The sequence below is a fragment of the Balaenoptera physalus genome, assembly GCF_965194825.1.
Source record: "Balaenoptera physalus genome assembly, chromosome: X".
In the NCBI taxonomy this organism is placed as follows: Eukaryota; Metazoa; Chordata; class Mammalia; order Artiodactyla; family Balaenopteridae; genus Balaenoptera; species Balaenoptera physalus.
The window spans coordinates 24,959,333-24,986,815 of NC_138903.1; the positions used below are offsets into that span (position 1 = coordinate 24,959,333).

Genomic DNA, 27,483 nt, shown 5'->3' on the forward strand with positions numbered 1-27,483 from the left:
ATACATATAAAGCACTGGAATAAAACTGTCTATCTGTCTAAATATAGACCACCGTGATGTTATGACTTGGCAAAAATGTTTTAAGGGAATGAAGAATGTGTGTGTGTGTGTGTGTGTGTGTGTGTGTCCCAGAGACAGAGACAGAGAGAGAGAGAGAGAGAAAGAGAGACAGAGAGAGAGAGGGAGACAGAGAGAATTATCTGCTCCAAACTTTCTGATATTTGCAAATAATCTTAAACATAATAGAGTTGTATCAAAATAAAATAATGGCTAATGACTCAATCAGAAGAGTATACAAATTTCTGAAGAGATTAAATTTGATTTTTATTTTAATTCAATATAATTATTTTCTAAAATACTAACATTTCAGAAAAAGAATACATAACTCCAAGATCCATCATCTTTCTTCTTGTATTCTTAATAGCAAAGCTCATGTGATATACTTCTATAGTTACATGGGTACTACTGTTGTAAAGAAGTAAAAGGAATATTTTAAATTAGAGAGTATTTTTATTATAGATCTAAATAAGTATATGCTCTATAACTGTGATTCTATTTGGAGGGTTAGATAGCATGGAGAAAAGGGAGGATCATAAAATTTTTCAAAACTTAAAATACATTTGTAATTCTTCAAATAACAGATTTATCATCATAGATTCAACATTTAAACCATTGTTACATCTTTGTGTCTTACAAAGTAGCCTCTGATTGGAGCAAACTTACAATTTTGATAGATCTCCCAAAAGAGAAAACACTTTAATGAAAAGTAGTTTGAAAGTACTTGCTTTCAGGACTTCCCTGGTGGCGAAGTGGTTAAGAATCCGCCTGCTGATGCAGGGGACACGGGTTCGAGCTCTGGTCCAGGAAGATCCCACATGCCGCGGAGCAACTAAGCCCGTGCACCACAACTGGTGAGCCTGCGCTCTAGAGCCCACGAGCCACAACTACTGAGCCCATGTGCTGCAACTACTGAAGCCCACGCGCCTAGAGCCTGTGCTCTGCAACAAGAGAAGCCACCGAAATGAGAAGCACACTCACTGCAACGAGGAGTGGCCCCCTCTCACCGCAGCTGGAGGGAGCCCACGCGCAGCAACGAACACCCGACAAAGCCAAAAATAAATAAATAAATGAATAATTTTTAAAAAAAAAGTACTTGCTTCCAACTTCCTAAGTAACACAAGCTCAAACTCAAACTAATACACACAAACACTGAGCCAAATATGTGGAAAAAATACGTTTTTTTATATGTATATATATTTCTGGACGTGGAGATGTGTCTAGTTTTAGCTATTTGTATATTTTTTGGGTTTTTTGTAATTCAGAAAGACATATTACGTGTCCTTGAAATTTGATTTAAATATAACCTTTCAATGAAATATTTTGGAAGAATAATATAGATGATACAGGTTGACACAATTCTGGAAAGTTGCATACTGTATTTTATATTCAGAAGGAAACATGAATTTAGCATATCAGAGAAAGACCAAACAATTTTAGTGCCTACATGAACCCAAGATACTTAAGGAAAAGAGAAAATAACTGAATTAAAGAAATCTTAAAATGTGTAAAATGCCCAATTAGTGTATGGATAATGTTTAAAGCAAAATTAAATTTGAAATTCTACGCATTATTTTTAAATGAATTATTCATAGTTTGTGTTGTTAAATGAGATTATGATTTTTTTTTCAGTAAGACAGCTAGGTCTATCATAGCAAGAATTTATATACAATAAACTCTTATGACCCACATTTTGGACCAGTTTTTCATTGTGTTGGTGTCAATTTGTAGTCGATGTCAACTCAGATGACAAAAATAGCAGTTATGTATATGTCTATAATTTACCCCCATCAGAATCAACTGGGAAGTATTACTGCTTTACTTTGCTTATTTGCCATCAAAAAGAAAGATATGTTAGCATTTTTCAGAGTTTTGTCACTCATAATATATTAGCTGGAAAAGGTGTCACTTTGGATTTTGGATTCAGGTAAAGAAAGGGTAAGCAGTTCTTTGCAAGAAACTGCCCTCAGCAGGAAGCCCCTTTCCTTGTCATTTTAACAAAGCTAGATTGGTAACTAACTTTTAACCAGGCACCCCCATGCTCTACTCATCTCCACCTGAGCACACCTTTCAAATCTTTTAATCACACAATACCTTGCCTAAAGTGTCGGTTCTTTCCGTAGACCAAAAGAAGTAGGAATGAAGAATAAGCAATTAACCGATGACCAGATCTCTTCCCTAGCTTCCTCTTCCATAATCTCACAAACAAACTGTGTGACCAACTGTGTGAACAAGATAACATCTAGAGGAAGATCCCCAGGAGCCGATAAGCCTGCATGCAGTAGGGGATGACGACGACTCTGACCCTCCTATCTCAATGATTAACCGAGATCACTTCCCTCCCCCCGTTCCTTTAAAACTTTCATGGCCGAGCAGACTCTCCAGAAGTGGCTCTTTGGGGACACTGAGTCCACCATCTCCCCAGATTGCCAGCATTCTGATTAAAGACAACTTTCCCCTCTACCAACGCGTATGAGTTTGATTTCGTAAGCAGTGAGCAGCAGGACCCAATTCAATCGGTAACAAAAGGAGGGAAAAGATTTGGAAAACAAAATTTCTCACGAGGAACTAGTGTGTTTAGTTCTATTGAATTATACGTAGGTAGGTTAAATATCACAGTGTATCCTAAATTTGAGTAAGGAAAGAAATACTGAAACCATGCCCCATAGAGTTAACAGAAGCTGACGACTAACAGGAGTTCTTGAGCTTGTCTTATAGAACAGCAGCTAAGGGAACAGCTTGTTAAAAACCCCTCTGCTTGTAGCCTGCCTTCACTGAAGAAGCTTGCTTTAGTTATTTTATTTTCCCTTCTTTTTCCCCTCTTTAATTACATACCTTCCCAGCTTCATGGTAGCCCAGCTGTTTTACAGGAACTTGAAGTTAGCTCTTGTCCAGTGCAAGCCAGCTAAAGCAGGTAGGAAACCGACTCTGAAACTGTGTTTGCGCAGGTGTGGGATGATGGCCTGTTGACGTCAGAGGGCAGGAAACTCCTCCCTCAGATCATGCTAAGAGACCCCATTTTGAATCTGCAGAAGCGTGTAACCCAGATGCACCTGCGCAGAAAACCAATTTCCTCACCCTTTCCCCTACCTCCAATCACCTTTCCCCACGCTGAAGATCACCCTGCTTATCCCATAAATATTCCAATTCCCTCCCCTTCCGGGAGGCAGATCTGAGACTTGTTTTCCATCTCCTTGCTTGGCTGCCTTGTGAATAAACTCTTGGCCGCAAACCTCGGCATCTCAGCGTTTGACTTGCTGTGCCTTGGGCAAACGGACCTGGTTCAGTAACAATACATCAGTTTTTAGACACCACAGTTTGTAAAGCTCCCATCTTTGGCTTTGGTCCTAATATTAAAACTAAACAAAGACTTGCTGACCATAGTATGGATCACAAAATATGAAATTCTTCAATCTAGGATTTTACACTGGATTATGTTCAACTATGTTTATAACAATTACAGGTGATTGCTTTAGAGTGTCTAAATTCATTTATTTCAATGAAGTTGATTACTCTGTATTAGGCACTGTGTGAAGTGTTTACATACAATGAAAACTGAGACATGATCCTTACCCTTTAGGAAACAATTTCAAATATATTCAAATAAATTCAAACTTTGTATTAAAGCATACTAGGTCCTGCGTACATTATATTACAGTAATAATGAGGTTCAATTAATTAATCAAATATTTTGGAGTTTTCAGCTGGTCCATAAATTATTACTTCTGCATGTTACACTTTAAAAAAATAGCTGCTGAAAGGCTAACTGTACTAGATAGCTATTGCCACAATAATGCTGCATAATAAAACATTTCAGTTTTTCAGTGGCTTAGGGTTTGGCTGATCTAGGCTTCGCTTAGCTGGTACCTAGCAGTTCAACTGGACTTAGCTACGGGTAATATATCAAGCTTAAGTCTGCTCTATGTGTATCATTCTGCAACCCCAACTAAAGGAGCAATGGATAGCTAGGGCATTTTTTTCTTATGGAGATGGCAGAGGTGTCGAGGGCCAAGCCAACCTGTGATGAAATATTTCAAGCCCTTGCTTACATCACACTAGCTAACATTCCATCGGCCAAAGCAAGACACATGGCCACATACAAGTTCAAAAAGCAGGGAAATGCAGTTCAGCAACCATAAGGCCCTGGCAACAGGGTGGAAGAATACTTATATTGAGAGTGGGGAATGAGACCAGTAATTCAATCCAGCACACCATCCCTCCTTGGTATTGTCCTTTTCTGTAAAAGTTGTCTGACCGCTCTTTCCCAGGAGCAGCGATGGCTAAGTTTCACCTTTGTGCTCCTGAAGTTGTTTATCCTTACCAAGTATCACTGCACTTGCAGTTTTCAAGAAGTTGTATTAATGATTTACAAGATTGTTACCTTGTGAAGGCCATTAGAGTATCCTATCCTCCCTTGGAGTTCCGGTGCATTTCTCTTGGCCTAGAGTTTAGAAAGTATTCAATGCCCAATATTTCAACTAGTAAAATGAGATTTTTTTTTTTTATTTTACAAAAACAACTCATGTATTTATTCCTTGAAAGGTATGTCATTAATTTCCCTACTAATGTTTGTAGCCACATCATTTGGAACTGCTTTAAAGAAAAGTATGATGAATTTTGACATTTATCTGAAACAAAATATGCGTAATACTAATTTAATTATTACTCTTCTCCCGACTACAATTAATTAATTAATTAATGTTAACCAACTTCCAATTTGAATAATAGTTGCTAAATAACTTCTAATAGGTATGGAACAAAACTTTACAGGGTTTCCAGAATATTATAAGACTTACAGCTACAATTAGAAAGTATTTTAAACTTTTAAAAATATTTACTGAATTTAAAAAACATTTGGAAAAATTTTACTGGAAATATAGCCCCCCCGCCCTAACCTGCCCATTCTTTTCTCAGGCCCTCTCTGTTACGTTGCACCCCAAACTGCAAATTTCAAATTGGCTATAATTCTTCTTTGTCTGGAAACTACGTGCTTCTGTGCAACACAGACTGAACTATCAACAAGAGTTTTGTGTGTGTTTGATTTTTCAAAATGGAAGTTTTTATAACAGCACAAACATTGAGTTTATAGAAACAAATTCAAAATTACCTAAGACTTTGCACAAATCCAGCAAAATTAATGGTTGTACAAACCCTACTATATATCAGTTTGCATATGGAAGATATCACATGAGCAGGTGTTCACATAGGCCCTACCTTCAATGTTTGAAATGACTTAAGGAATAAACCTCCTAAGGACTACATGACACTAAAAGTATACAAGTATTGTGCTGGGTATTTTGGCACCTCACTACTCTAAATTTCTTGTATATTGATAAGATACAATTGATACAAATAAAAAAACACATTTTAGATATTGGAGAGCTAGAGTCTTTTACTAGGTGTCAAAATAACAGGAAAGAGAGAGAAGGCTCTAATTCTGGTAAGCCTGTGGCCTGCTACAACTGCCTTTCAATGTTCCTATGCAAGCTTCATTGGACTTAGTATTTACCAAGTCTCCATTAACGGCTGAAATATATGAGGTTCCATCTCAAGTTTCTTTTCCAAGGCCATAGCATCAGGCGGCGCTCTTTCACTGGTTGAAACAACTGTATCTGGTGTTTCTGAAGCGCAAGCACATCGTAGGAAGATACTTTTCCAATACAAAAGTTGCTTGCTGTTAAAACCTCCACATTGCTTTTGTCTTATGCATTGCACTGCATCTTCATACTTCATTCCCCCTTCAATTAAAGCTAGGGCAACCAGCACTGAAGCTCTCCCAAGACCTGCAGCACAGTGGACCACAATACAACAACCAGGATCAGAAATTTCTTTTTTACAAGTTTTAACCACTTATCAACGATCTAACTGGATGGTGGTGCACCATCATCAAAAGGCCAGTCCAGAACCTGGATGCCTTCATTCTCCAAAACGGCAGTGTTACATGTTGCTTCACACACTCTTACTGTGGTGGTAACTCCGTTCTTCTTAAGTTCCTGTAAGAATTTGCTTAAGGAGGCATTGCTTGGGCTGTGCACCATCAGAAATCTCATATTGGGACGTCCCTGGCGGTCCAGTGGTTAAGACTTCACCTTCCAGGGCAGGGGATGCGGGTTCGACCCCTGGTCAGGGAGCTAAGATCCCACATGCCTCTCGGCCAAAAAACCAAAACATAAGACAGAAGCAATCTTGTAACAAACTCAATAAAGACTTTAAAAATGGTCCACATCAAAAAAAATCTTTAAAAAAAAAAAAAAGAAATCTCATATTCCTGTTCGCAATCTCTACAGGAGCAGGGCGGTTCACCCCAGTCATGTGGAAGTAATTAAAATTAAAAAATACACAAAAGATGTAAAAGAACTGGAGGCTACTTCAAAATACTCCAGTTTAAATTTTCAGTGAGTTGAATATGAAGTTAGGAGTAATAGGAAATGAAATCAACCTTCAAACAAAACGAAAAGTATCAATGTTTCAGTACAGTAGTACTGAAAATCAGGCCACTCAGCTTTGCCCCATTCAGGTCAGAACTCTTGCAAAATGGTCTCCTATTCAGTTCAGCTCTTCAATGTCCAGGTTATTCATTTTTATGGGAACCTCTCAGGTAGTAACAACCTTCTAGAATTCACTGGTATGCACAGAGGTTGGACTGGGCCTGTCAGTAATTCCTACTGCCTCTTGGACAGTCCATAAATGTGTGACCAAGAACCGAGAGATATGTTCACTGATTGACGAATGTGGCCTAGTCAGACAGCCGGTCCCCAGGCAGAAATGACAGTGCCCCGTGCACAGCTCCGGGAAAAGCACATCACTGACGGGGATCTACTGCCACCAGGGTCCAAAATTTGCCTTAGGTGGCCTGTATCGCTAGCCCTCCCTTGTTTCTCTGCCGGAAGGACAAAGGGAGAATACAGACACCAGCCGACAGGGAATCCTGGCCAAGTGCAGACAAGGAGGAACGGGGCAGGGGTAAAGCAAAGGCTGGAGCGTCATAAAGGGGAAGCAAACACCCATGTGCAAAAGCTATTTATTTCTATGGCAATGTTTCATAAATTAGTCTACAGGTCCTCCCACGCAACACTTCTAATGCACAGATCACATTTCATATTAGACGACCATTAAATGTCAGCTCCCTTTCTTTACGTAAACAACAAACAAAAGGTGATATTAGAGGTGGCCCTGAATTAACATGCCAATTTAACATCATTTAACAGGAGAATAATTGGTTGTGATACTGATTATTTCTTTGGCGCAGCTGTTAGGTGGCACTGTGCTCCAGGCTGACTCAGAAATCATTCACAGATTTTCCCTCCCATTTACTACAAAACGGATGTGTTTGATATCCAGCCTCTACAGTCACTTCAAATCAATTTCCCCACATACCAGCATGATCTGCTTTCTAAGACTTAAAAAGTATTAAAAAGAAAGAAAAAATTAAAGAATGAAAGTAAGTCAACTAGTCTAAGGGGGATCTAAACCTCTCTGATCTCAATGGACTTCAAATTCATAAGGTCTTTACTTCTGTCCAAGGTGAGGAGGAAGTTAAAGTGAGACTGGGAAAGGGATTGTGGACTATGAACAACTCTGCCTCCCTCTAACCTGCAGTGGGGGCTGAGACAAAAGGATGCAAATGACCACTGTGTTTTCCAAAACATTCAAAGGTCCAAAGTGACTCTTTTCACTATCTAAGTCATCGGTGGTGAGGAGGAAATTAGTGTAGAAAAAGAGATTGTAGAAAGGGAGTATACGATGTATGCATGTGTAAAATGATAACTTATCATACTCATCTTCTCTGGGTGGATATGAAAAATAAAGTATGTCTATATGACTGTAGTCATATTCTTTATTCAAGCACACAGTGAGGAAACAGGGAGTGTGTAATTCAAAACCACACTATATTTGCCATACCCCACTATGATTAACTTCTGTAACTCACTGGGTCACTGGAAAGTTGCATGACTTATATGCCTAGGTACAGCTATATGCACATATACATATATATACGTACGGACACACAAACATACATTACTTTCATCACACTATGTGTATCATAAATGAATTCTGCATCTGCAAACATATACTACATATTTCCTTCTCTGAGAGGACATATCCAGGTTAGTAATAATGAAAAGTAGACTACCTAAGAAGCCATTTGTCATATTTAATTTTATCTTCTCTATAAACATATTCCTTTTCCCTTTCCATACATTTAAAGTAAAAATCTAGAAAACAAAACCTTATTTTCAAGATTTGCATTTTGGTAATATATTTTCTAAAATATGTCCGCCGTCACAGCGCATGCATCTCCCCAACTCCTGACTAAAACTCCATGAAAGGAGAGGAAATATATGCATTTGAAAATAATATATTTATAACATAAATAATATATTTATAAATAATATATTTATAACATAAAAAACTAAAATGTGTCATTAATGGATATGTATTAAGGAAGACCAGGAGGTATTTCTGCATTAATTCAATACACATTTATTAAGGCTCTCCTAAATACTGGTAAAATCTAGACTTAGTCCATAAGAAGCTTGTTATCTACAGGAGAAATACACATATATAAACTAACTTTAAAAAAATTAAAGACTTTATACTATAATAAGAACAAACTGAGTTCAGGAGAGGGTGTGAATAAATCTGCCTGGCATATGAAGCAGGATGCTAGAACAAGACCTCTCAGACTCAGTGACATTTTTGCTCATCCATACATTGATCTTTCACCATTTTAACCACAATATGTCTCTACAATAGCTGTATACTACGTACATTTTTACGAGGGTAAAATGCCCACCAAAAAAAATTGGCAGCAATCAATGGAACCGCGAGGTAAGATTAGTAAAGAATGAAACATCATGCAAGTTGGATTGAAATATAACCAGGAAAAAATGGGAAAAATAATTACCTTAATAACTGCTCTTTGATGCCTCAGGAAAAGAAAAGAAATCCGGAAGACTTCTGAAATAAAATATAACATGCTATATATAAAGTTTCATCAGACAACTCACTTAATGCTGAATAAAAAGATCAATTACTCTTAAAAAAATTCTAACACCTGTTCAAGGAGTTCTTAAAGAGGGAAAATTGGATTATTTATCTAAGATATATTAAATATGAGAAATATTATAAGATGTAGTATACTTGGCAAAGATAACTAAAACCAAGAGAAATTATATTTTTGAACTTTTGAGTTATTTTGATATTTTATTTTAGTTTTGGTTCAAAAGAAATAAAAGGTTATACTGCCTTACCAAATAAAGAGTTAAGAAAATCATAAGGCTGAATTAATAGTTATTTTCCATTCTGCTACGTATCTAGAATATTTTATAAATTGCTAGATATTTTAGACATCAGAAAATGATAATTTTTCACATAAATTATTAAGTCCTAACCTAATTTATCATCAAGGTTTTTTTACTTGTAAAACATGTTACTAAGTAAACAGTATTCATTAGGTGTGACCTAAAATTTTTATTCTCAATTCCTCTCTTTAAACTTACCATTTGGGCTTCCCTGGTGGCGCAGTGGTTGAGAATCTGCCTGCCAATGCAGGACACACGGGTTCGAGCCCTGGTCTGGGAAGATCCCACATGCCGCGGAGCAACTAGGCCCGTGAGCCACAATTACTGAGCCTGCGCGTCTGGAGCCTGTGCTCCGCAACAAGAGAGGCCGCGACAGTAAGAGGCCCGCGCACCGCGCTGAAGAGTGGCCCCCGCTTGCCACAACTAGAGAAAGCCCTTGCACAGAAACGAAGACCCAACACAGCCAAAAATAAATAAATAAATAAACAAAGTAAACAATGCGTTTAAAAAAAAATACATTTAAAAAAAAAAAAACTTAACCATTTAGAGAGTTTATCTGTAACAAATGCCTTGTGTTGCCAGAAACTTTCAAAGCTGAAATAAAAAAAAACAGTTGTATGGAAAGGGGAACAATGACAAGAAAGTTTAAAAGGTGTTGATTTAATCATTTAGACCACCTTAGATATAATTTTTAAAAAATAATACAAAACCCTAAAGTGCTTTTTTGATACTTCATTTTCTTGTCATTTTACTAGATCATTTTTTAATGAGGAAGGGATTTCAATAAAATAGGAGAGAAGAAAGTGGGGGGGAGGGGTGAGCAAAATAATCACGGGGGAATAGGGAAAGAGAAAGGACAGAAAGAGCATTCAGAAAGATTTGGAGAAATTCCCTTTTTCCCTTTTTACCTAAATCCTTAAGGGTAGTTGAAGGGAAGCAGGAAGGGCAAACTCATTGCCAAATAGCACCCTCTGTTAAAACAACAGGATTTAATGTTCTCTAGGTTTGTGATGTAAATGGATTCCATTCCTGCCACTACGGTTAAGCACAACAGCACAATAGATGGTCTGTTAACCTGATTGTTGCATTAATGCTGGGATGGAATATGCATCCATGCAATGAAGAATGCAAAAAGAATGAATTTCTAGAGCAGGACCACTATTAATACCCACACAATAAAATCTGCTCATTCTTTGAGAGGCAAAAACAATTATAATGCCCGGCATTCATTTGAATTTAATGAGAGTAGAGTTAGTTCAAACCTTTCCTGGGGACACATGCTAGGAGTATCTTAGGTCCAGGCATATACATTTAGACCATTACAATATGACTTTAAAAAGCATTACATACTACTTAGAGTTATTAATAAAATAATATATACTTCCCTCCAATACAAGCGTATCTACATGGGTCAAAAAATAAAGAAAAATTGTGAGTTAAGACATCTTTATGCCTTTTTTCTTTATATCACAGTTTCAAAGCCTGCATAAAATTTAGAATCCTGAAATGCATAATACTTCATGCTTTTTTAGGAATATGAAAACTTATGCCTATTTTTAAACAAATATTAAAGTATAATTCTCACTGAACATACTGTACATATTCAAAGTGAATAGTTCCCCAAAAGTTTCCTCATGGCCCTTTATGAGCTATCCTTTAACCCTCAACACCAGCCCCCCATGCATCTTGTAGGCAACCTTTTTATGCTATTATACATTTGTTTGAATTTCTTGAAATTTTATTTAAATAGGATCAGGCAGTATATATTTTTTTCTTGTCAGGCTTCTTTCATTCAGAATAATTGTTTTTTAAGATTCACCCATGTTTTAGCGTGTATTATGGGTTGAAATTTGTCCCCCCAAAAGATATCTTGCAGTCCTAACACCCAGTACCACAGAATCTGACTCTATCTGGGAATAGAGTCATTGCAGATGTAATTATTTAAGTTGAAATGAGGTCATACTGGAGTAGGGTGGACCCTTATTCCACTATGACTAGTGTCCTCATAAGAAGAGAAGAGACACAGAGACACTCATATGCAAGAGGAACATGTCATGTGATGATAGAGGCAGAGATTGAAGTGCTACAGCTGCAAGGTGGCGCCAAATCCACATCCAACTGGTGCCCTTTGAAAAAGGGAAAATGTGGACACAGCCACAGACATTCACAGAGAGAAGTCTATGTGCAGATACACACAGGAAGAAAGCCACGTAATGACAGATGATGAGTGATGCATCTCCAAGTCAAGGAACATCAAAGATTGCCTGGAAACCACCAGAAGCTGAGAAGAGGCAAGGAAAGATTCTCTCCTACAGGTTTCGGAGGGTACATGGCGCTGCCAACACTTTGATTTCAGACTTTTAGTATCCAGAACTGTGAGACAATAAAGTTCTGTTTTTTTAAGATACACAGTTTGTGGTATTGTTACAGAAACACTAAGAAACGAATACAGTATGTATCAGAATATCATTCTATTTTGTGACTATTCACAATTTGTTTATCCCTTCACCTGTTGAGGACATTTGGATTTTTTCCAGTTATAGGTTCAGTGGTATAACTAAATCATAGAGTACATTCAACTTTAATTTGACTAAATACTGACAAGTTGATTTGCAACAGTCAATACAACCCAATATCAGGACCCAGGGGTTCCTATTATCCACATCTACACCAATACTCACAATGTGCAATTTTTTTCTTCCTTGCCAATGCAAAGTGATATGTTCTTGTTATTGTAATTTCTTTTTTTTATTACAAATGAGTTTGATTATCTTTTCATATATTCATTCACCTGTTGGGTACCCTCTTTGCTGAATTGTCTGTTTATATCCTCTGTTTTTGTTTTATCAGTTTTAGATGTTGAAATATCTTTTGTCTGTTAGATTTTTTTATGGGTGTCCCTCATTGGGAAAAAAAAACACCAAACCTTTATTTTGATGTAATCAAATCAATCCTTTTCTGGGCCTCATGACTGATGCTTTTTGAGCCTTATTCAAACTTAGTTGACAAATATATTCTTCTAAATTGTTCTATACTAACCTTATAATTTTGTGTTTCATATGTAGCTTTTTAAACCATCTGGAATTCATCTTTTTATATTTACTAAAGCAGGGATCAGGTTTTATTTTTCTATATATACCAAACAGAGTTTTCTAACATCATTTATTAGACAGTCTGAGACTGACCATGTCATAGGCAAATGCTATCTATTGATTTCCAGGCCCTTGTTTATCTTCCTCTATGTAGTCACACATCATCCAGGAAACCTAAAGTTATAGAATTTAGCTTTTATATGGTTTCTCTCAAACTCTTGTGATTAGTGAACACTTTTCATGATATTTGAGAGATAATGAAAGAAATCTATTGTTTTCCCCAATTAATATAAAAATCTAATTTATCATATATTAATATATTCCAGTGATTTGTCTATTCTGAGTCAACAACAAATTCCATTGTAGACGTTATTAAAAAAATGAATATCTGGAGCGAAACTCCCTCTTCATTTCTATTTTTGTAATTTTTCCTCTAGAAATTCTTCTGTCTTAATTTTTTTATATTTGCTTCAATTATTTTTAATTGATAAAAGTAAACCCATTTTGAATTGTGTTGAAGTTATAGATTAGTACAGGAGAAATTGATAACCAATATTGTCTTCCCATATAAAAAAATGGTTTCCATTTATGCAAGACCCCTATAGTGTGCTTCAGCAGAGACTACAGTTTATTCATATAGACTTGAACATTTTCTGTAGAATTTACATTACGGTTGGAAACTTGGCTATGTATTAATTCCAAACCTAAGTATTTAAGCGACTTCCTCTACTTTGGACAATGGAATTCTATTCATATACTAGTTTGCCATAAGTAAAATTCAGTCCCAAACATGTATCTCATAAATAAGTATTTTTCTGTGTTGTAGAGGTCTGGAGTTACCTCATACCTTGTTCTGTTTCCCTCAGACCCCACTAGGATCCCTTTCCTGGTATATCATCCACTTATTAAAGAAGAACAATATTGACAGAGAAACTGAAGCTATCAGCCATGTTTCTCTGAGTCGGGGTACAAGGCCTCAGCTACCCTTGCTCTTCCTAAATTAATTCTTAAAGGACCATGATGATTGCTTTAAATATGAGGCAGTGGTAAGCAAACATTTTCTATAAAGGGCCAGCTAGTAAATATTTCAGGCTTTACAGGCCATATGGTCTCTGTCACAACTACTCAACCATGCTATTGTAGCATGAAAACAGTCATAGACAATACATAAACAAATTGGTGTGGCTATGTTCCAATAAAACTACATTTATAAAACGAGGCAATGGGACAGATTTGGCCCATGTGAAGTAGTTTGCTACCATCCTCCACTCCAGATTTTGCACTACATCTGAGGAACTTTAAAAAGTGATGTCTCTACAGATGGCAAATAAGCATATGAAAAGATGCTCCACATCATATGTCATCAGGGAAATGCAAATTAAAACAACAATGAGATACCACTACACAGCTATTAGAATGGCCAAAATCCAGAACACTGACAACACCAAGTGTGGGGTGACAGAACTCTTATCCATTGCTGGTGGGAATGCAAAATGGTACAACGACTTTGGAAGAGACTTTGGCAGTTTCCTGCAAAACTAAACATTCTCTTACCATATGATCTAGCAATTATGCTCCTTGATATTTACCCAAAGAAATTGAAAACTTATGTCCACACAAAAACCTGCACACTGGGGTTTATAGCAGCTTTAATCAAAAATGCAAAAACTTGGAAGCAACCAAGATGTCCTTTAGTAGGTGAATGGATAAATAAACTGTGGTACATCCAGAAAATGGAATACTATTCAGCTCTAAAAACAAATGATCTATCAAGCTATGAAAAGACATGGAAGAACCTTAAATGCATATTGCTAAGTGAAAGAAGCCAATCTGAAAATGCTACATACTATATGATATAAACTATATGACATTCTGAATAAGGCAAAACTATGAAGATAGTAAAAAGATCATTGGTTGCCAGAGGTTGGGGGGAGAAGGAGAAGAGTGACTAGGTAGAGCACAGAGGACTTTTAAGGCAGTGAAAATGCTCTGTATGATACCATAATGATGGGTACATGTCATTATACATTTGTCCAAACCCATGAAATGAACAATACCAAGAGTGAATTCTAAGGTAAACTGTGGACTTTGGTTGACTATGAGGTGCCAATGCAGGTTCATCAATTGTAAAAAGTTTGGGATTGACATGTACACACTACTATATTTAAAATGGATTAACAAACAAGGACCTACTGTATAGCACAGGGAACTCTGCTCAATATTATGTAACAACCTAAATGGGAAAAGAATTTGAAAAAGAATAGCTACATGTATATGTATAACTGAATCACTTTGCTGTACACCTGAAACTAACACAACATTGTTAATCAACTATACTTCAATATAAAATAAAAAGTTAAAGAAAAACTCTTAAAAAAACAGATAAACAACAAAGTCCTACTGTAGAGCACAGGGAACTATATTCACTATCCTGTAATAAACCATAATGGAAAAGAATATGAAAAAGAATACATATATATTTATAACTGAATCACTTTGCTGTACACCAGAAACTAACACGACATTGTAAACCAACTACACTTCAATAAAAATTTTGTTTTAAAATGTACCACTCTGGTAGGGGATTTTAATAATGGGGGATACTATGCATGTGTGGGGGCAGGTGGAATATGGGAAATCTCTGTATGTTTCCCTCAATTTTTCTGTGAACCTAATACTGCTTTAAAAAGTCTTAATTAGTTATAAGTTATGGCTATGCTCTATCCCCTGGAAAACTGACTTAACTGAAGTAAGCCAGGCACCTGGGTGGGTTTTTTTTTTTAGCTCCCCTAAATCAGTAATTGAGAAGCCAGATTTGAAAACCACATCCTTGAGACATTTTCTCAAAGTGTACCTGTGTTGTTTTGGGATGGTGCAAATATCACCAGAGCACTTGTTAAAACTACAGATTGCAGGGTCCCACTCCAGACCCACTGAATCAGAATCTTCAGGGAAGGGCAGGGGATTTGCAAAGCCTAGCAGGAACCCCAGGTGATTCTTATCGTGAGAAAAATTTAGAAAACACTGCCCAGAGGCCAACTTCTGCTTTCTGTGTTTCTCTACTTTGAAGCTCCCAGTGAATGACTTGGACAAATAGCCTTCTATCTGTAGATGATCCATCCTTGGAGGTTAGCCAAACCTTTTCTGGAGGTAGGGAATTATGAATAAATAATTTTAAAGGCATAAATTCCCAAATAGTCACCTTCCATATGTACACGTCTTTGAAACTGATTAGACTGAGAAAGCTCTGAGTTCACAGTAGAATTCCTCTCTCTTTACGACAGAATTACATACTGTGTCTTCTTCACAATTCTCACCCACTCTTAGTCCTGCTATGGATCATTGTCTCAGGGTGTGAAAACCTCCAGGGCACCAACAAAGGGAAAGCCGGCTTTAAACTTGAATCAAGGAAGCATAAACATATAAAGTTTCCTGTATTTTCCTGTTTTCTACATATTTCAGTTATGAGCCATCTGTTAGAAATTTGGTATTTTGCCCCATGATGAGATGTTCTGAATTCAGATATGTGATACAGGGTAGTGGTGGGAGTAATGATGATTTTTATTTAATGACTTTCTCGCCTCCGTTAGACTATTGTTAAGGAACGTATCTCCTATGAAGGAGACACACAGAAGAAAAGTAAAGAAAGATTTAGTAAGACATATTGAATGCTCAAAAAGATACTTTCCTACTTATGAATATAAGCAACTCTTTTCAGCTTTTCTCAATACTTATCCCTAAGGGCGAGTCATTAGCCAGAAAGAAAATTACCTTCCAGCAGCCAAAGCAGTACTGGTTAGTGATCTTAATACTGTCATATGAAACTGGAAGCACAGGACGTTTTCAAGACACACTGGATAAAATTCAAAGATAAAAGTTTTATGTGATTTCTTTCAGGATTTTGATAATGAAGTTAAAACATATTTTATCATCGTATTATGAAATATTTATTCCCTTTACATTCAATACTCATTTCATCTTGTGAAATTCTTAATATTTTTTACCATCCATTAATAAAAAATTAAATGTTAGCTGTCAGATATTAACGAGGGTAATTTCTATCATATTTTATGAAGTATAGTTTCCATAAAACTTTATTTGGTAATAATTATAAAAATGTATAATGCACTTAGATTGTTTTGACCAATTGTATACTAACCATCATTGTAACAAAAATAAATCCACAAGACCTATTTTAGCTCTTAAATCCTTGTGCCTGCAGGCATAAAACACATGGTAAAATTTCAATTCTTATACATCCAGTATTTTTGTTTTCTTACTTAGGGTAGGCTGTTATACAAAAATAACTTTCCAAAGTTAAAGTTATAAAGTGAACACATGTCAAATATTTGCTTGACTCAGTAATGAGGGAAATAATGAGAAAAACAGCATGTGGGAAAGCTGGTTCAAAGGCGATTTCAAACAGTGGTTATGTTGTCAGTTTAAGAGAGGCAAGCTGAAATACATTTGCTAAGTTTGAGTCAAAGTTGTTTAATATCTTACTGGAAAAGTAAATTATTAGGATTATTTTCTCTGAGAGAAATAATGCATCTCTACTGAATACCATCTGTAAAAGTTAACATGTAACTTCACCAAGCCTAGACCCTAATAAATAACAAATAGTACACTAAACAAAGGTACAATTCCCCAAAGAATCAAATAATCCAAAGTGAACCTTTTAGACAATGTTCCAATAAGAAAAAGGAAAACATGCTCTCGTTACCTAACTTCAATTTGAACTCCTTTGTAGTCTCAAGTGTCTTATTTCTAAGTTTTTGTTAATTGTCCATTAACAGCGATCAACAAACTATGTTCAGACATGAAGCAGATTAGGACGATTTGGGGAAAGAGGAAAATCTAGAATCTCTAAATGTAAAGATCTTGTTCATGTATTTGTTTTAATGGTGATGATGAGTAAAAACTCATATGACATTTAAGTTCCATTGGTTACAATTTTTAAAATAATGTCATGGGTTTTTTTAAGTTACAATTTTTACAGTATATCAGAAATTCCGTGCCTCACAATGATTTCAAATTATGCTGAAAAATGTAGGTGCCACTTAAGATACGTGGGGGGTGCATAGTTTTTCAAAGTTCTTCTAGGGAGGATGTTAGCAGATACGTTTGATGGCCTATCTTTAGGAAATATTTTTCTCTGTTCAAATTTCTCCATCATTGCAACTCTATCTACATTTGATCTTCCTGCAGTACTTCAAGTTATCTAACAGACCCAGTTCCTTGTTCTTTCGCACTATAACAAATAGCCACTGGAGAGAGAGGAGTGAGCAAAAAGAGCCTAGGCACCTATCCTCAGAGAGCTTACATTCTAGGAAGGGAAACTGAGATTAACCAAATGATTGCTTACATAAAGATAAATGTGTACCTGAAGCATATGCTGTAAATTGTGAAGATACAGAGCCTTGAAATGAGAGATGAGGGAAATGAATCTGAAAGAGTGCGCTGAGATCAGAAGGAAGAGTTAACTAGGTGAAGACTAGAGATTCAGTGTTTTAGAGATTTCTTTTTTGTCATTTCAAAAGCCTCTTGGATGAGAGGGAAGATATATGTGTTTGATTTGACTCCCTTTTACATTTTGTTTAGAATTTTATTGTGTATGTTTGCCTGATGCTTCTTCTTTAAAAACTTTAGAGCCGCACTTCTGACCAATGTGGGACTTGGATTCATCTTCTCACCTGCAGCAACCCAAAACAGTGAACAGTTGAAGGACACCGAACATCAGGCAAAAAAGGACACTGATTCTTTTTTTTTTTTTTTAATGGAAGTATAGTTGCAGTACAATATTATATAAGGTACAGGTGTATAGGGAGTTCCCTGGCGGTCCAGTGGTTAGGACTCGGTGCTTCCACTGCCGTGGCTGGGTTTCAATCCCTGGTTGGGGAACTAAGATCCCACAAGCCACGTGGTGCAGCCACCCCCCCCCCCAAAAAAAAAAGTTACCAGTGTATAATATAATGATTCACAATTTTTAAAGGTTATATTCCAGTTATAGTTATTATAAGATATTGGCAATATTCCCTGTGTTGTATAATATATCCTTGTTGACTATTTTATACCTAATAGTTTTGAGAGATGGGACATAAACAAAGTGAGACCCTAGAACTGCCTGAGCTTAGTCCTGAGAGAGAGTTTCTTGGCCTTAGAGTTTCCAGGTAGGGTTCTGGAGGACCCCTGGGATGGAGCTGACAGTTCAGGGAGACCAGGGTGGCTCTTATTCTCAGAAAAGAGTATTGGAGATGAGGGAGCTCTACAGAGAGAGAACCCCGGAGATCTGTAGGGGGTGCCCCTTAAGTATTCGGCTGATTACTGAGCAGCAGATTCACGTGAGCACACACTACCCAAGGCTGGGGAAGGAACTACTACGAAGGATTAGCAGGAACAGCGCTTGGTATTCAATCCATGTAAGGTTTGGACAAACTTTATTTTTATTGGCTAGCCTCTTAAAGTAGAAGCAATAAGCTGGTGCTGTGGAAACAGAGCAAGGGGCAATCTTGTAGGAGCAACAGGTAGCCTCTTTTTCATCTTCTTTGTCAGCAGCCTCATAGCAGCCAGCCTTCGTCATCATTGTTGTCTTCCTTATGGAAATCTTCAATTAGAGACGTGCATTTTTGTAAAAGTACATATATGGGATCTTACTATTCATATTCTTCTACATCCATTTTATATTTTGTTACAGTACTTAAAATGTATCTTTGAGGTATTTTCCTGGGTCTACATATTGAAATCAACTTTACTCTGTACTTTTTTAAACAGTCTTATTGAATATGTTCAGGTTGATAGGGTGTAAGCATTACCATGGTGCCGTTATCAATGAAAAAATGTTGCCTGCCATATCAGTAAACAAAGGATGTTGCAGCCATCAAGCCATCACGTTACAGCCACCCAGCAGTCAGCCGCTTCAGTCACCCCCTGGGGGTGCACCCTGAAGAGACTCAGGATGACAAAGCACAGGATACTGGCCCCAGACAGCTAAGGTGCATATCAAAGGAATGATTTCAATGAGTCCAGACTCTTGCATTTTCCCATACATAGTAAAGCGCTAAATTCCTTAACTTGAGATGCCGGGTTTTCTTTAATTAACGGTAATCTTTTGATGTTCTGACTACTACCTGGTCTTTGTTGCAAAAACTCCTCTATATCCTGGCTCTTCCCTTACCTCTTCAGAGCAGTCCCTCAGAGCTATCTGAGAGGCTGCGTCCTGGGCTTAAGTCCTCAGTCTTGTCCACCAAATAAAATGTAGTTCTCAACTTTCAGGTTGTTCAATTTTTTTCAGTCGACACCGTCCTACCTGCTTTGTGGACTCCCTTGCCTGCCTCTTGGATAATAGTGATAACTTTTCCAGTCACTTTCAGATATTAATAGCAATAGTCCCCTGGTACATTTCAGACACTATGCCTGTCTCATTTAAATAATAAATTGTTCAGTGTGATGAACCTCCCAAGATGAACCTCCAAGTTTGATTTAACTTGATTCGGTTTCAGGGGGAATATCTGCAAAGAGAATCAGTTTTCTCTCTCTCTCTCCCACATCTCTTCTTTTCCTAACTAGCTATATAGTTTCAGGCCATTCCAGGAAGGGAGTGGGGTTAGAGTACAGATATATTCAGCCAGCAGTCTCTGGGTTTGGCAGCTGTTCAAAGACAGCTCATTTACTCCTGGGGTGATTTTAAGGATTTCTAAGAAATTCATCCGCATGATGTGTGATGGCTCTTAAGTTCCTTGGTGTCTGGTAAGCTACTCCATAGACTTTCCAGACTGGAGCTCCTGCCCTCTTTCAGGTAGCTATTTTGGGCCAAGTTCCTGCTAAGATGGCTTCAAGCTATTTTCTCTTTAGCTCTCTGATGGCATATCAACATACCAATTTGTGGAAAACACACTCACAGGCTTGTGCATTCTGTAGGTGGAAGTTCTGTTTGTTCCTAATATCACCCTTTTTCTCTCTGGATAATTCCACAGCCTCTTTAGAACTCTCAGGTATGAGTCAAACACCAGGGCACTGTGTTCCCCAAACTTCAGTGGACACTTTTCAAAATCTTCAGCTGGTTTCCTTAAATAAAGCCCCTCTCACTAGACTAGCAATGAAAAGCACCTTTGTCCTCTCTTTCCAAAGAGTAGTGTAATGAAGAAATAAGAAGAAGTATGAGAGTCCTATAGCAAACATCTCCAAAGAAATTCTCTCTTTACCTTACTTCAATTTAAAGTCTCAAGTGTGAGTCACAAAACCTTTTTTCATACAACTTCTTTATGTGAACTGCATAAATGGACTAGTGCCTCACTTTGGCAACTACTGTTTTGTTGTCCAGTGTTAGGACCTCAGCTGAAAGTGAGACAAAAGAATCTCATTTCATTTCTACTGTATAGCACAGGAAACTATATTCAATATCTTATAATAAACCATAATGGGAAAGAATATGAAAAAGAATATATGTATAACTGAATCACTTTGCTGTACACCACAAACTAACAACATTGTAAATCAAGTATACTTCAATTAAAGAAAAACCTTTCAGAAAAAAAAATCTCATTTCAAATAATATAACATATGTGCATACTATGCTATAATGTGTAATTCTAGTCACTCGGTGATGGACATTTAAGCTACTTACAGAATTTATTACTCTGAACAATGCTGCAGTAAGTATCAAGGTACATTTGTCTCTTCACGGTTTCTGAATATGTTACTAGGCAAAATTCCAAGAAGATAATATATGAATCAAGGGTTGTGTTTCTTTCTATGCATATTTCAAAATTGCAGGGGGATAGAATAAAAGAACCCCACTTTTCTTCTATCACCAAGGTTTTAAATCTTTGCCCAGAAATGTAAAATAATATCTCATTGTTATTTTAATTTATATTTTTAATTGTTAGGGCATGGATTAGTTTACAGTGGCTGCTGTAACAAATTACCACAAACTGGGGGACTTAAAACAACAACAAAAAGGGAACTCCCTGACGGTCCAGTAGTCAGGACTCTGCCTTTCCACTGCAGGGGGTACGAGTTCGATCCCTGGTCAGGGAACTAAGATCCCGCACACTGTGCAGCACGCCAAAATAAATAAATAAATAAATAACAAAAAACCAAAAAAATTCTCTCACAGTTCTGGAGGACAAAAGTTCAAAAATTAGCATCATGGGGGGAAATCAGTGTGTCAGCAGGGCTGCATTCTCTCCAGAGGCTCTAGGAGAGAATCTGTTTCTTGCCTCTTCCAGCTTCTGGTGACTGCTGGCATTCCTTGGCTTGTGGCCACAATATCCCAATTTTCAAGGCTAAGACTTCGAATCTTTCTCTGCTCAGCCTTTACATTGTCTTTTCCTCTGTACGTGTGTCAAACCTCCCTCTGCCTTCCTCTTGTAAGGATACATGGGATTGCATTTAGGGCCAACCTGTATTACCCAGGGAAATCTTCCCATCCCCAAATTCTTAATTTAATCACATCTGCAAAGACTGTTATTTACATACAGTAATATTCACAGGTTCCAGAGATTAAGATGTAAATATCTTTGGGGGAGCGTATCTTTTTCAGCTTGCCACAGACTACAGGATTACATGTTTACTGGTTTTCGGTGTTTCATTTTCTGTGAACTGCTAATTTATGTTTTTTCTACCAGTAAATTTAGTCATTTATGTTTTTCTTCTTTGATTGTAAAAAAGAAAGTATAACCCATAGAAAAACATATATATTTGGCTTATTTCCCACTACCACAGAACATTTTTGTGTCATCAAATATATCAGTCTTTCCCTTTGTCACCACTTGGATTTCCTGTCATTATGAGAAAAGAAGTCTTTACCACCTATGATTAGTAAAATCTTCACAAAATAAACTAGTAGTTTTGTGATTTATTTTCTTGAAATATTGTATTTCTGTAAAATTTATTTTAATAATGTAAGGTAAAGTCTCATTTTTCTGTTAGTGTCTACACTGCTGAACCAACACCATGTTTGCATAACTTAGCTTACCCCATATTTAGCATATGAGAAACCCCATAAATATATCTCTAAATTTTATTCTTCTCACTGAAATGTTTCTTTCTTGCTGCACCAGTACAGTAAGGTTTTTATTAAATTGGACTTACATATTTTGATATCTAGTAGAAGTCATCCTCTAACATTTTTTTTCATAAAAGTCCATGTTACTCTCAACTAGTAATATCTCTAGGTAAATTTCAGAATAATCTTATATTAAAAAAATAAAATCCTCATAGTACTTTTCCTTGGATTGCATTACATTAATGAACTTATGTTTGGAAAAGGGAATTCCTCACAATGCTAATTTCCTGTCCAAAATCAAGGCATGTTATTATTAAAGGATTTTTATTAAAAATCTTAGTAAAGGATTTAATGTGTCTTAAGAAACTTTAATGCTTTATTCATATAGGTTTTACACATTTCTTATATTTATTATAGACATTTAATTTTAAGTAGCTACTGTGCTTAAAGGAAAAGATAAGGGAAAGTTACAGGCTGTCATTTACTAATTGTATAATCAACACCCTTACTGAATTCTCTTTTTGTTTTTCAGATCTTTTGGATCTTCAAAGTATACAATAATAAAATCTGCAAAAGATAATATGTCTTTCTTCTTCCCAAAATTTATAGCTCTCTTTTCTATCTTTCTTATCTAATTGGATAGGCTAGGAGCAACAGTTCAATGTAAAATAATGACTGGTTAGTGGCATTTTTATCTTGCTCTTGACTATAATAGATATTTCCCTAAAGATTCACCATTAAATACGATTCTGATTTTCATATACACATATAGAACATATTTTACATTAATACACACACATAAACACACACCAGTTTGTATAATGGAATGAAATTCAAAACATACTGCAGCATCTACCCAACAGACTTTGACCTCTATCAATGAGCACTGAGCAACCAGTCAAATTGTACACTACCTAGTATGCCTTACCAGTATGTACGTACTGGCTACATATCAGCTCTATGGATACATGCTACACACAGTTAAGAAAGTGTTAACTTTTTATCAGAAATGGGTATTAAATTTTATAATTATTTTAGTGTTCTACGAGATGAATATTTTTCTTATTTTAATATTAATATAAAAAACTCCTTACTCACTAGAAAAATAGTCATGATGTACTGATAGGCTACAACTGGTGGTATTTTATTTAGGAACTTGCTTCAATATGAATTAAAATTTTCTTTGGGGAATCTCCTTGTTTGTTTGTTTTTTTTCTAGTAAAATTCCAATCCAATTTTTGAAGTGTTTGGACGTTCTTTTTCTCTGTGCCCTGAAGCGGTTAAAATAGCATTGTAGTTAATTTTTATCTTTGACACTTAAACAGAGTTCACCTGTAATATTCTCAGAATATGTCAAATAATAGAAAACCCAATGTAAATCAGCTTAAATTACAAAGGAAACATTTTCTCTGGTTATTCAATAATCCAAAAGTAAAGCTTTAGGTGCAGCTTGATTTAGGGATTAATATTGTAGATGGATTTCTCTCTATACAATTATCTGCCTTGCTTCTTTGCTACTGGTTTCTTCTGCAGTATGTTTTTTCCCTTGTTCTCAAATTATGGCTGCCACCAGCTCCCAAAGCGACACATTTCTCATTTACATCCAGCAGCAAAGAGAATCTTCTCAAGTAGATCTCATAGAAGAAGAGAGTAGAATTCCTAGAACTTATGCATTTCATTTGCTTTGTCTTTGTTGTATATCTATCCATGTATCAGTGGCAAATGTCAAGGAATACATACACTAATATGTCCCTGGGGCTGGTGATGGGGTAGGGTCAATCTCACTCCAAGTTCTTGGCTAAGAATTGGAAGTTGAATCTCCTATTAGAAATTTAGAATAATTCTCTGGGAAATGGAGGGAGAATGGAAAAGACAAAGAGTAAGTGTCTATTAATGTTACATAGTAAAGTATATATTTTATGTACATACACACATAACTATAATATGAATTTGTTATGAGTATATTCATATAAAATCCATTGAACACCAAATTCATGTTCATCAAACTGATAAGGATGAGCTCCTGAGCAAACCGTAGGAATGATAGATCTTAGATTTCAGGTACCTAATGTGTACAGCAGAAACAACCCAATATTATTGGGTAGCTTATCAGGCTCCTCAGCCCGTAAGGTCCTCCTTTTCTGAAGGGTTGCCCTAGTAACTCTCCAACCAAAGCAGTTTTCTGCAGTGTTCTCCAAATACTACCTGCATAATTGTTTACTTTAGTCATTGCAGTGAGAGCAGGAAATAATGTATCTCAAATTTGGTTTGCTTCTGATTCCAACAGTTTGGTGATGAAAAACCTTCTAGTGAAAACAGCTAAAAGTGTCAAATATAGCAGAACAGCAATCACATGAAATACTATAGAGAGATGATGCATATAAAACAATTTCCTTTAATTATTCCAGGGAAGGAGAGACTGATTAAATTTAGTCTTTATAAAATAAAGTGTGCATGTTACAATTTAAAGGTAACTAATTACCAGATTAGAATTGAAAAAATGCCTTGGAAAGCAATAAAGGGGAAAAGATAAACAAACAAACATGAAAACAATCCAATAGAAGGGTAGAAAGGAACATGAGTTGGTGCAAGTCTAGTGGTTAGGAAACTCAGTCTACACACTCTGAAATGCAAGGGGTTTAACTTCAAGTTGTATATAATTGGACATAATTTCTATTTCCAGCCTCCGTTCTTCAATGGGGCTAAAATTTAATCTCAGTACATCAAGTAAGTCCCTATGTCAGCCAGTTTTCTCAGATTACCAGCTAAATTCTAGCATGGGCCAATGCATGAGAAGTGGTGATACAGACCGCCAGGGTTAATGTCAATGTGTCCCACCACCCATATAAACTATTTAGTAGCATGGTGCTTAGCACCCAGTGAAAGTTAGCTATTTTATCTGTCTTGACTTCTGAGGCAAGAGGGAAAATTTCACCAGTCACCTCTTTAGCAACTCTTGTGGTAAGTGCGATGACAGTGGTTTGCACAGTACAGTGTTTCATGGAGGAGAATTCAAGCAGTGTTAGCTTAACATTTGGAAGTGTGGGTAAAGCAGAAAGAGGGACATTGTTACTATCTATGTGCATAGATTGTTCAAAGACATGAGATATTGATTTCAGATTTCTACTTTATTATTAATAAATATATATTTTATGGTAGGTGCATATAATGGTTTTAATGTTTAAAGTACTTTCACCATATATTTCAAGACACATTATATGTAGCAGAATCAGTCTATGGAGTTAGACAAACATATCTGAATAGTCTCACTAGTACTAGTTATGCAACTCTGGGAACACACTTCTGTGTGCCTCTATTTCTCCTGTAAAATAGAGTCAAAATACATACTGTGTTAGTCCAGGTTCTCCAAGAAACAGTCAGCATAAGAGGATTTAGCATGCAAGGATTTTATTAGGGGAAAAGCTAATGAGAGGCAATGGAGAGCAAGCTGGAGAATGTTGGAAGAGCCGTCGGATCATGATACACTCTGACGTCAAGTGACGGAGAGAGAGAATGATGGCAGCATCCTAGATCACCATGCAGTTTAAGAATGCTCAGGAAGGCCTTCAGAAAGTCCTCAAGTCAAAGTCTCCAGGCAGAGGAGTTTCTCTTCTTCCAGGAACAAGCCTGTTTTAGTACCCGCGCCGTGCTAACCACTGGCTAGCAAGTGCGGCCTGGGAGAAAGAGGGGCAATGGTTGCAGAGCACAGTGGCTGAGGCCCTTTAGTTTACTCAATCATTCTCCTTCTCTACAAAGTGCACTCTCCTGGTCATCACATCAACCTTGCAGGTTTATTGTGAAATTAGAAATAATGTAGGTAAATTGCCTAAGAAGGTGTGCTTGACATATAACACATACTTAATAAAGAGTTGCTATTGTCATATCTCATTTTCGAACTCATTATCATAATAACTCTGTGATATTCATAAGATATGTATTCTTTCATTTTTGCAAAACTTCTTCCTATTAGATATTTGTATTAGTTTGCTAAGGCTGCCATTACAAAGTACCACAGACTGGGGGGCTTAAACAACAGAAATTTGTTTCCTCACAGTTCTGGAGGCTAGAAGTCTAAGATCAAAGTGTCAGCAGAGTTGGTTTCTTCTGAGGCCCACTTCCTTGTTTTGTAGGTGGCCATCTTTTCCTTGTGTCTTCACATGGTCTTCCCTCTGTATGTATGTCTGTGTCCAAATTTCTTTCTTTTAAAGAAGCCAGTTATATTGGAGTTGGGTCCACCCTAATAACCACATTTTAACTTAATTATCTCTTTTAAGACCAAGTCACCAAATATAGTCCCATATGAGGTACTGGGAGTTAGGACTTCAACATATGAATTTTGGCGGACACAATTCAGCCATAACGGTGTGGTTAGCCATACTTTACAGATAAGAAAACTGAGATTAGAGGTGTCAAATAAGATGCCCTGATTACACTTGTAATGAAAAGCAAAACTGGGATCTCTGTGATTCCAAGCAAAGTCCGTTCTCTTTCTATGAAAGTATGTTATGTACCTGACCCTTGTTTGTACTGGGGTCTTTCAGGTAGAGGGTAAAAAGAGAAGATGACTCAGCCTACTGGATGTGGACCCAATATCCACAAAGTAAGAGAAGTCCTTGAATTAAGCTCCACACATCTTTGGACTAGAGGTTCACAGTCAAGGGTGATTTTGCCCCCTTGAGAGATACATAGCATCTTCTGGTTACATTTTTGGTTGTCACAGCTGAGGGTGTGCTGCTGGCATCTCGTGGGTAGATGTCAGGAATGCTGCTAAATATCGCACAGGAAAGCCTCCTACAACCATGAATGATCTGGCCCCAAACGTCAACAGCTGTGACGTTGAGAAGCCCTACATCAGAGTAAGGCAATTTGGTCATTAAATCAGGACTAAAGGGATGGGAAGTTATATAGGCCTCTTTTGAAAAGGTAGGATTCTGTCATGACCATTTCGGGGCATGATGCATATTTCTTTCCCCAGACCAGCCTGGCTGGTATAGCCATGGTGGCAGCAGGGCAAAAATGGGAC

The 27,483-nt window shown here is 36.8% G+C and overlaps 2 pseudogenes across 2 annotated transcripts in view; both read right to left on the minus strand.

The window, feature by feature from the left end:
• LOC309652609 (protein tyrosine phosphatase type IVA 1 pseudogene) overlaps positions 1–6,277 on the minus strand; it is a 30,261-nt pseudogene extending 23,984 nt beyond the window's left edge. The window contains exon 1 of the transcript in view: positions 1–6,277. This exon is cut by the window's left edge and continues 23,984 nt beyond it. The product of the transcript in view is annotated as a protein tyrosine phosphatase type IVA 1 pseudogene (transcript).
• Positions 1–27,483, minus strand: part of LOC309652623 (small nuclear ribonucleoprotein E pseudogene) — a 409,018-nt pseudogene that overhangs the window by 145,202 nt on the left and 236,333 nt on the right. The gene's annotated exons all lie outside the window — the stretch shown is intronic.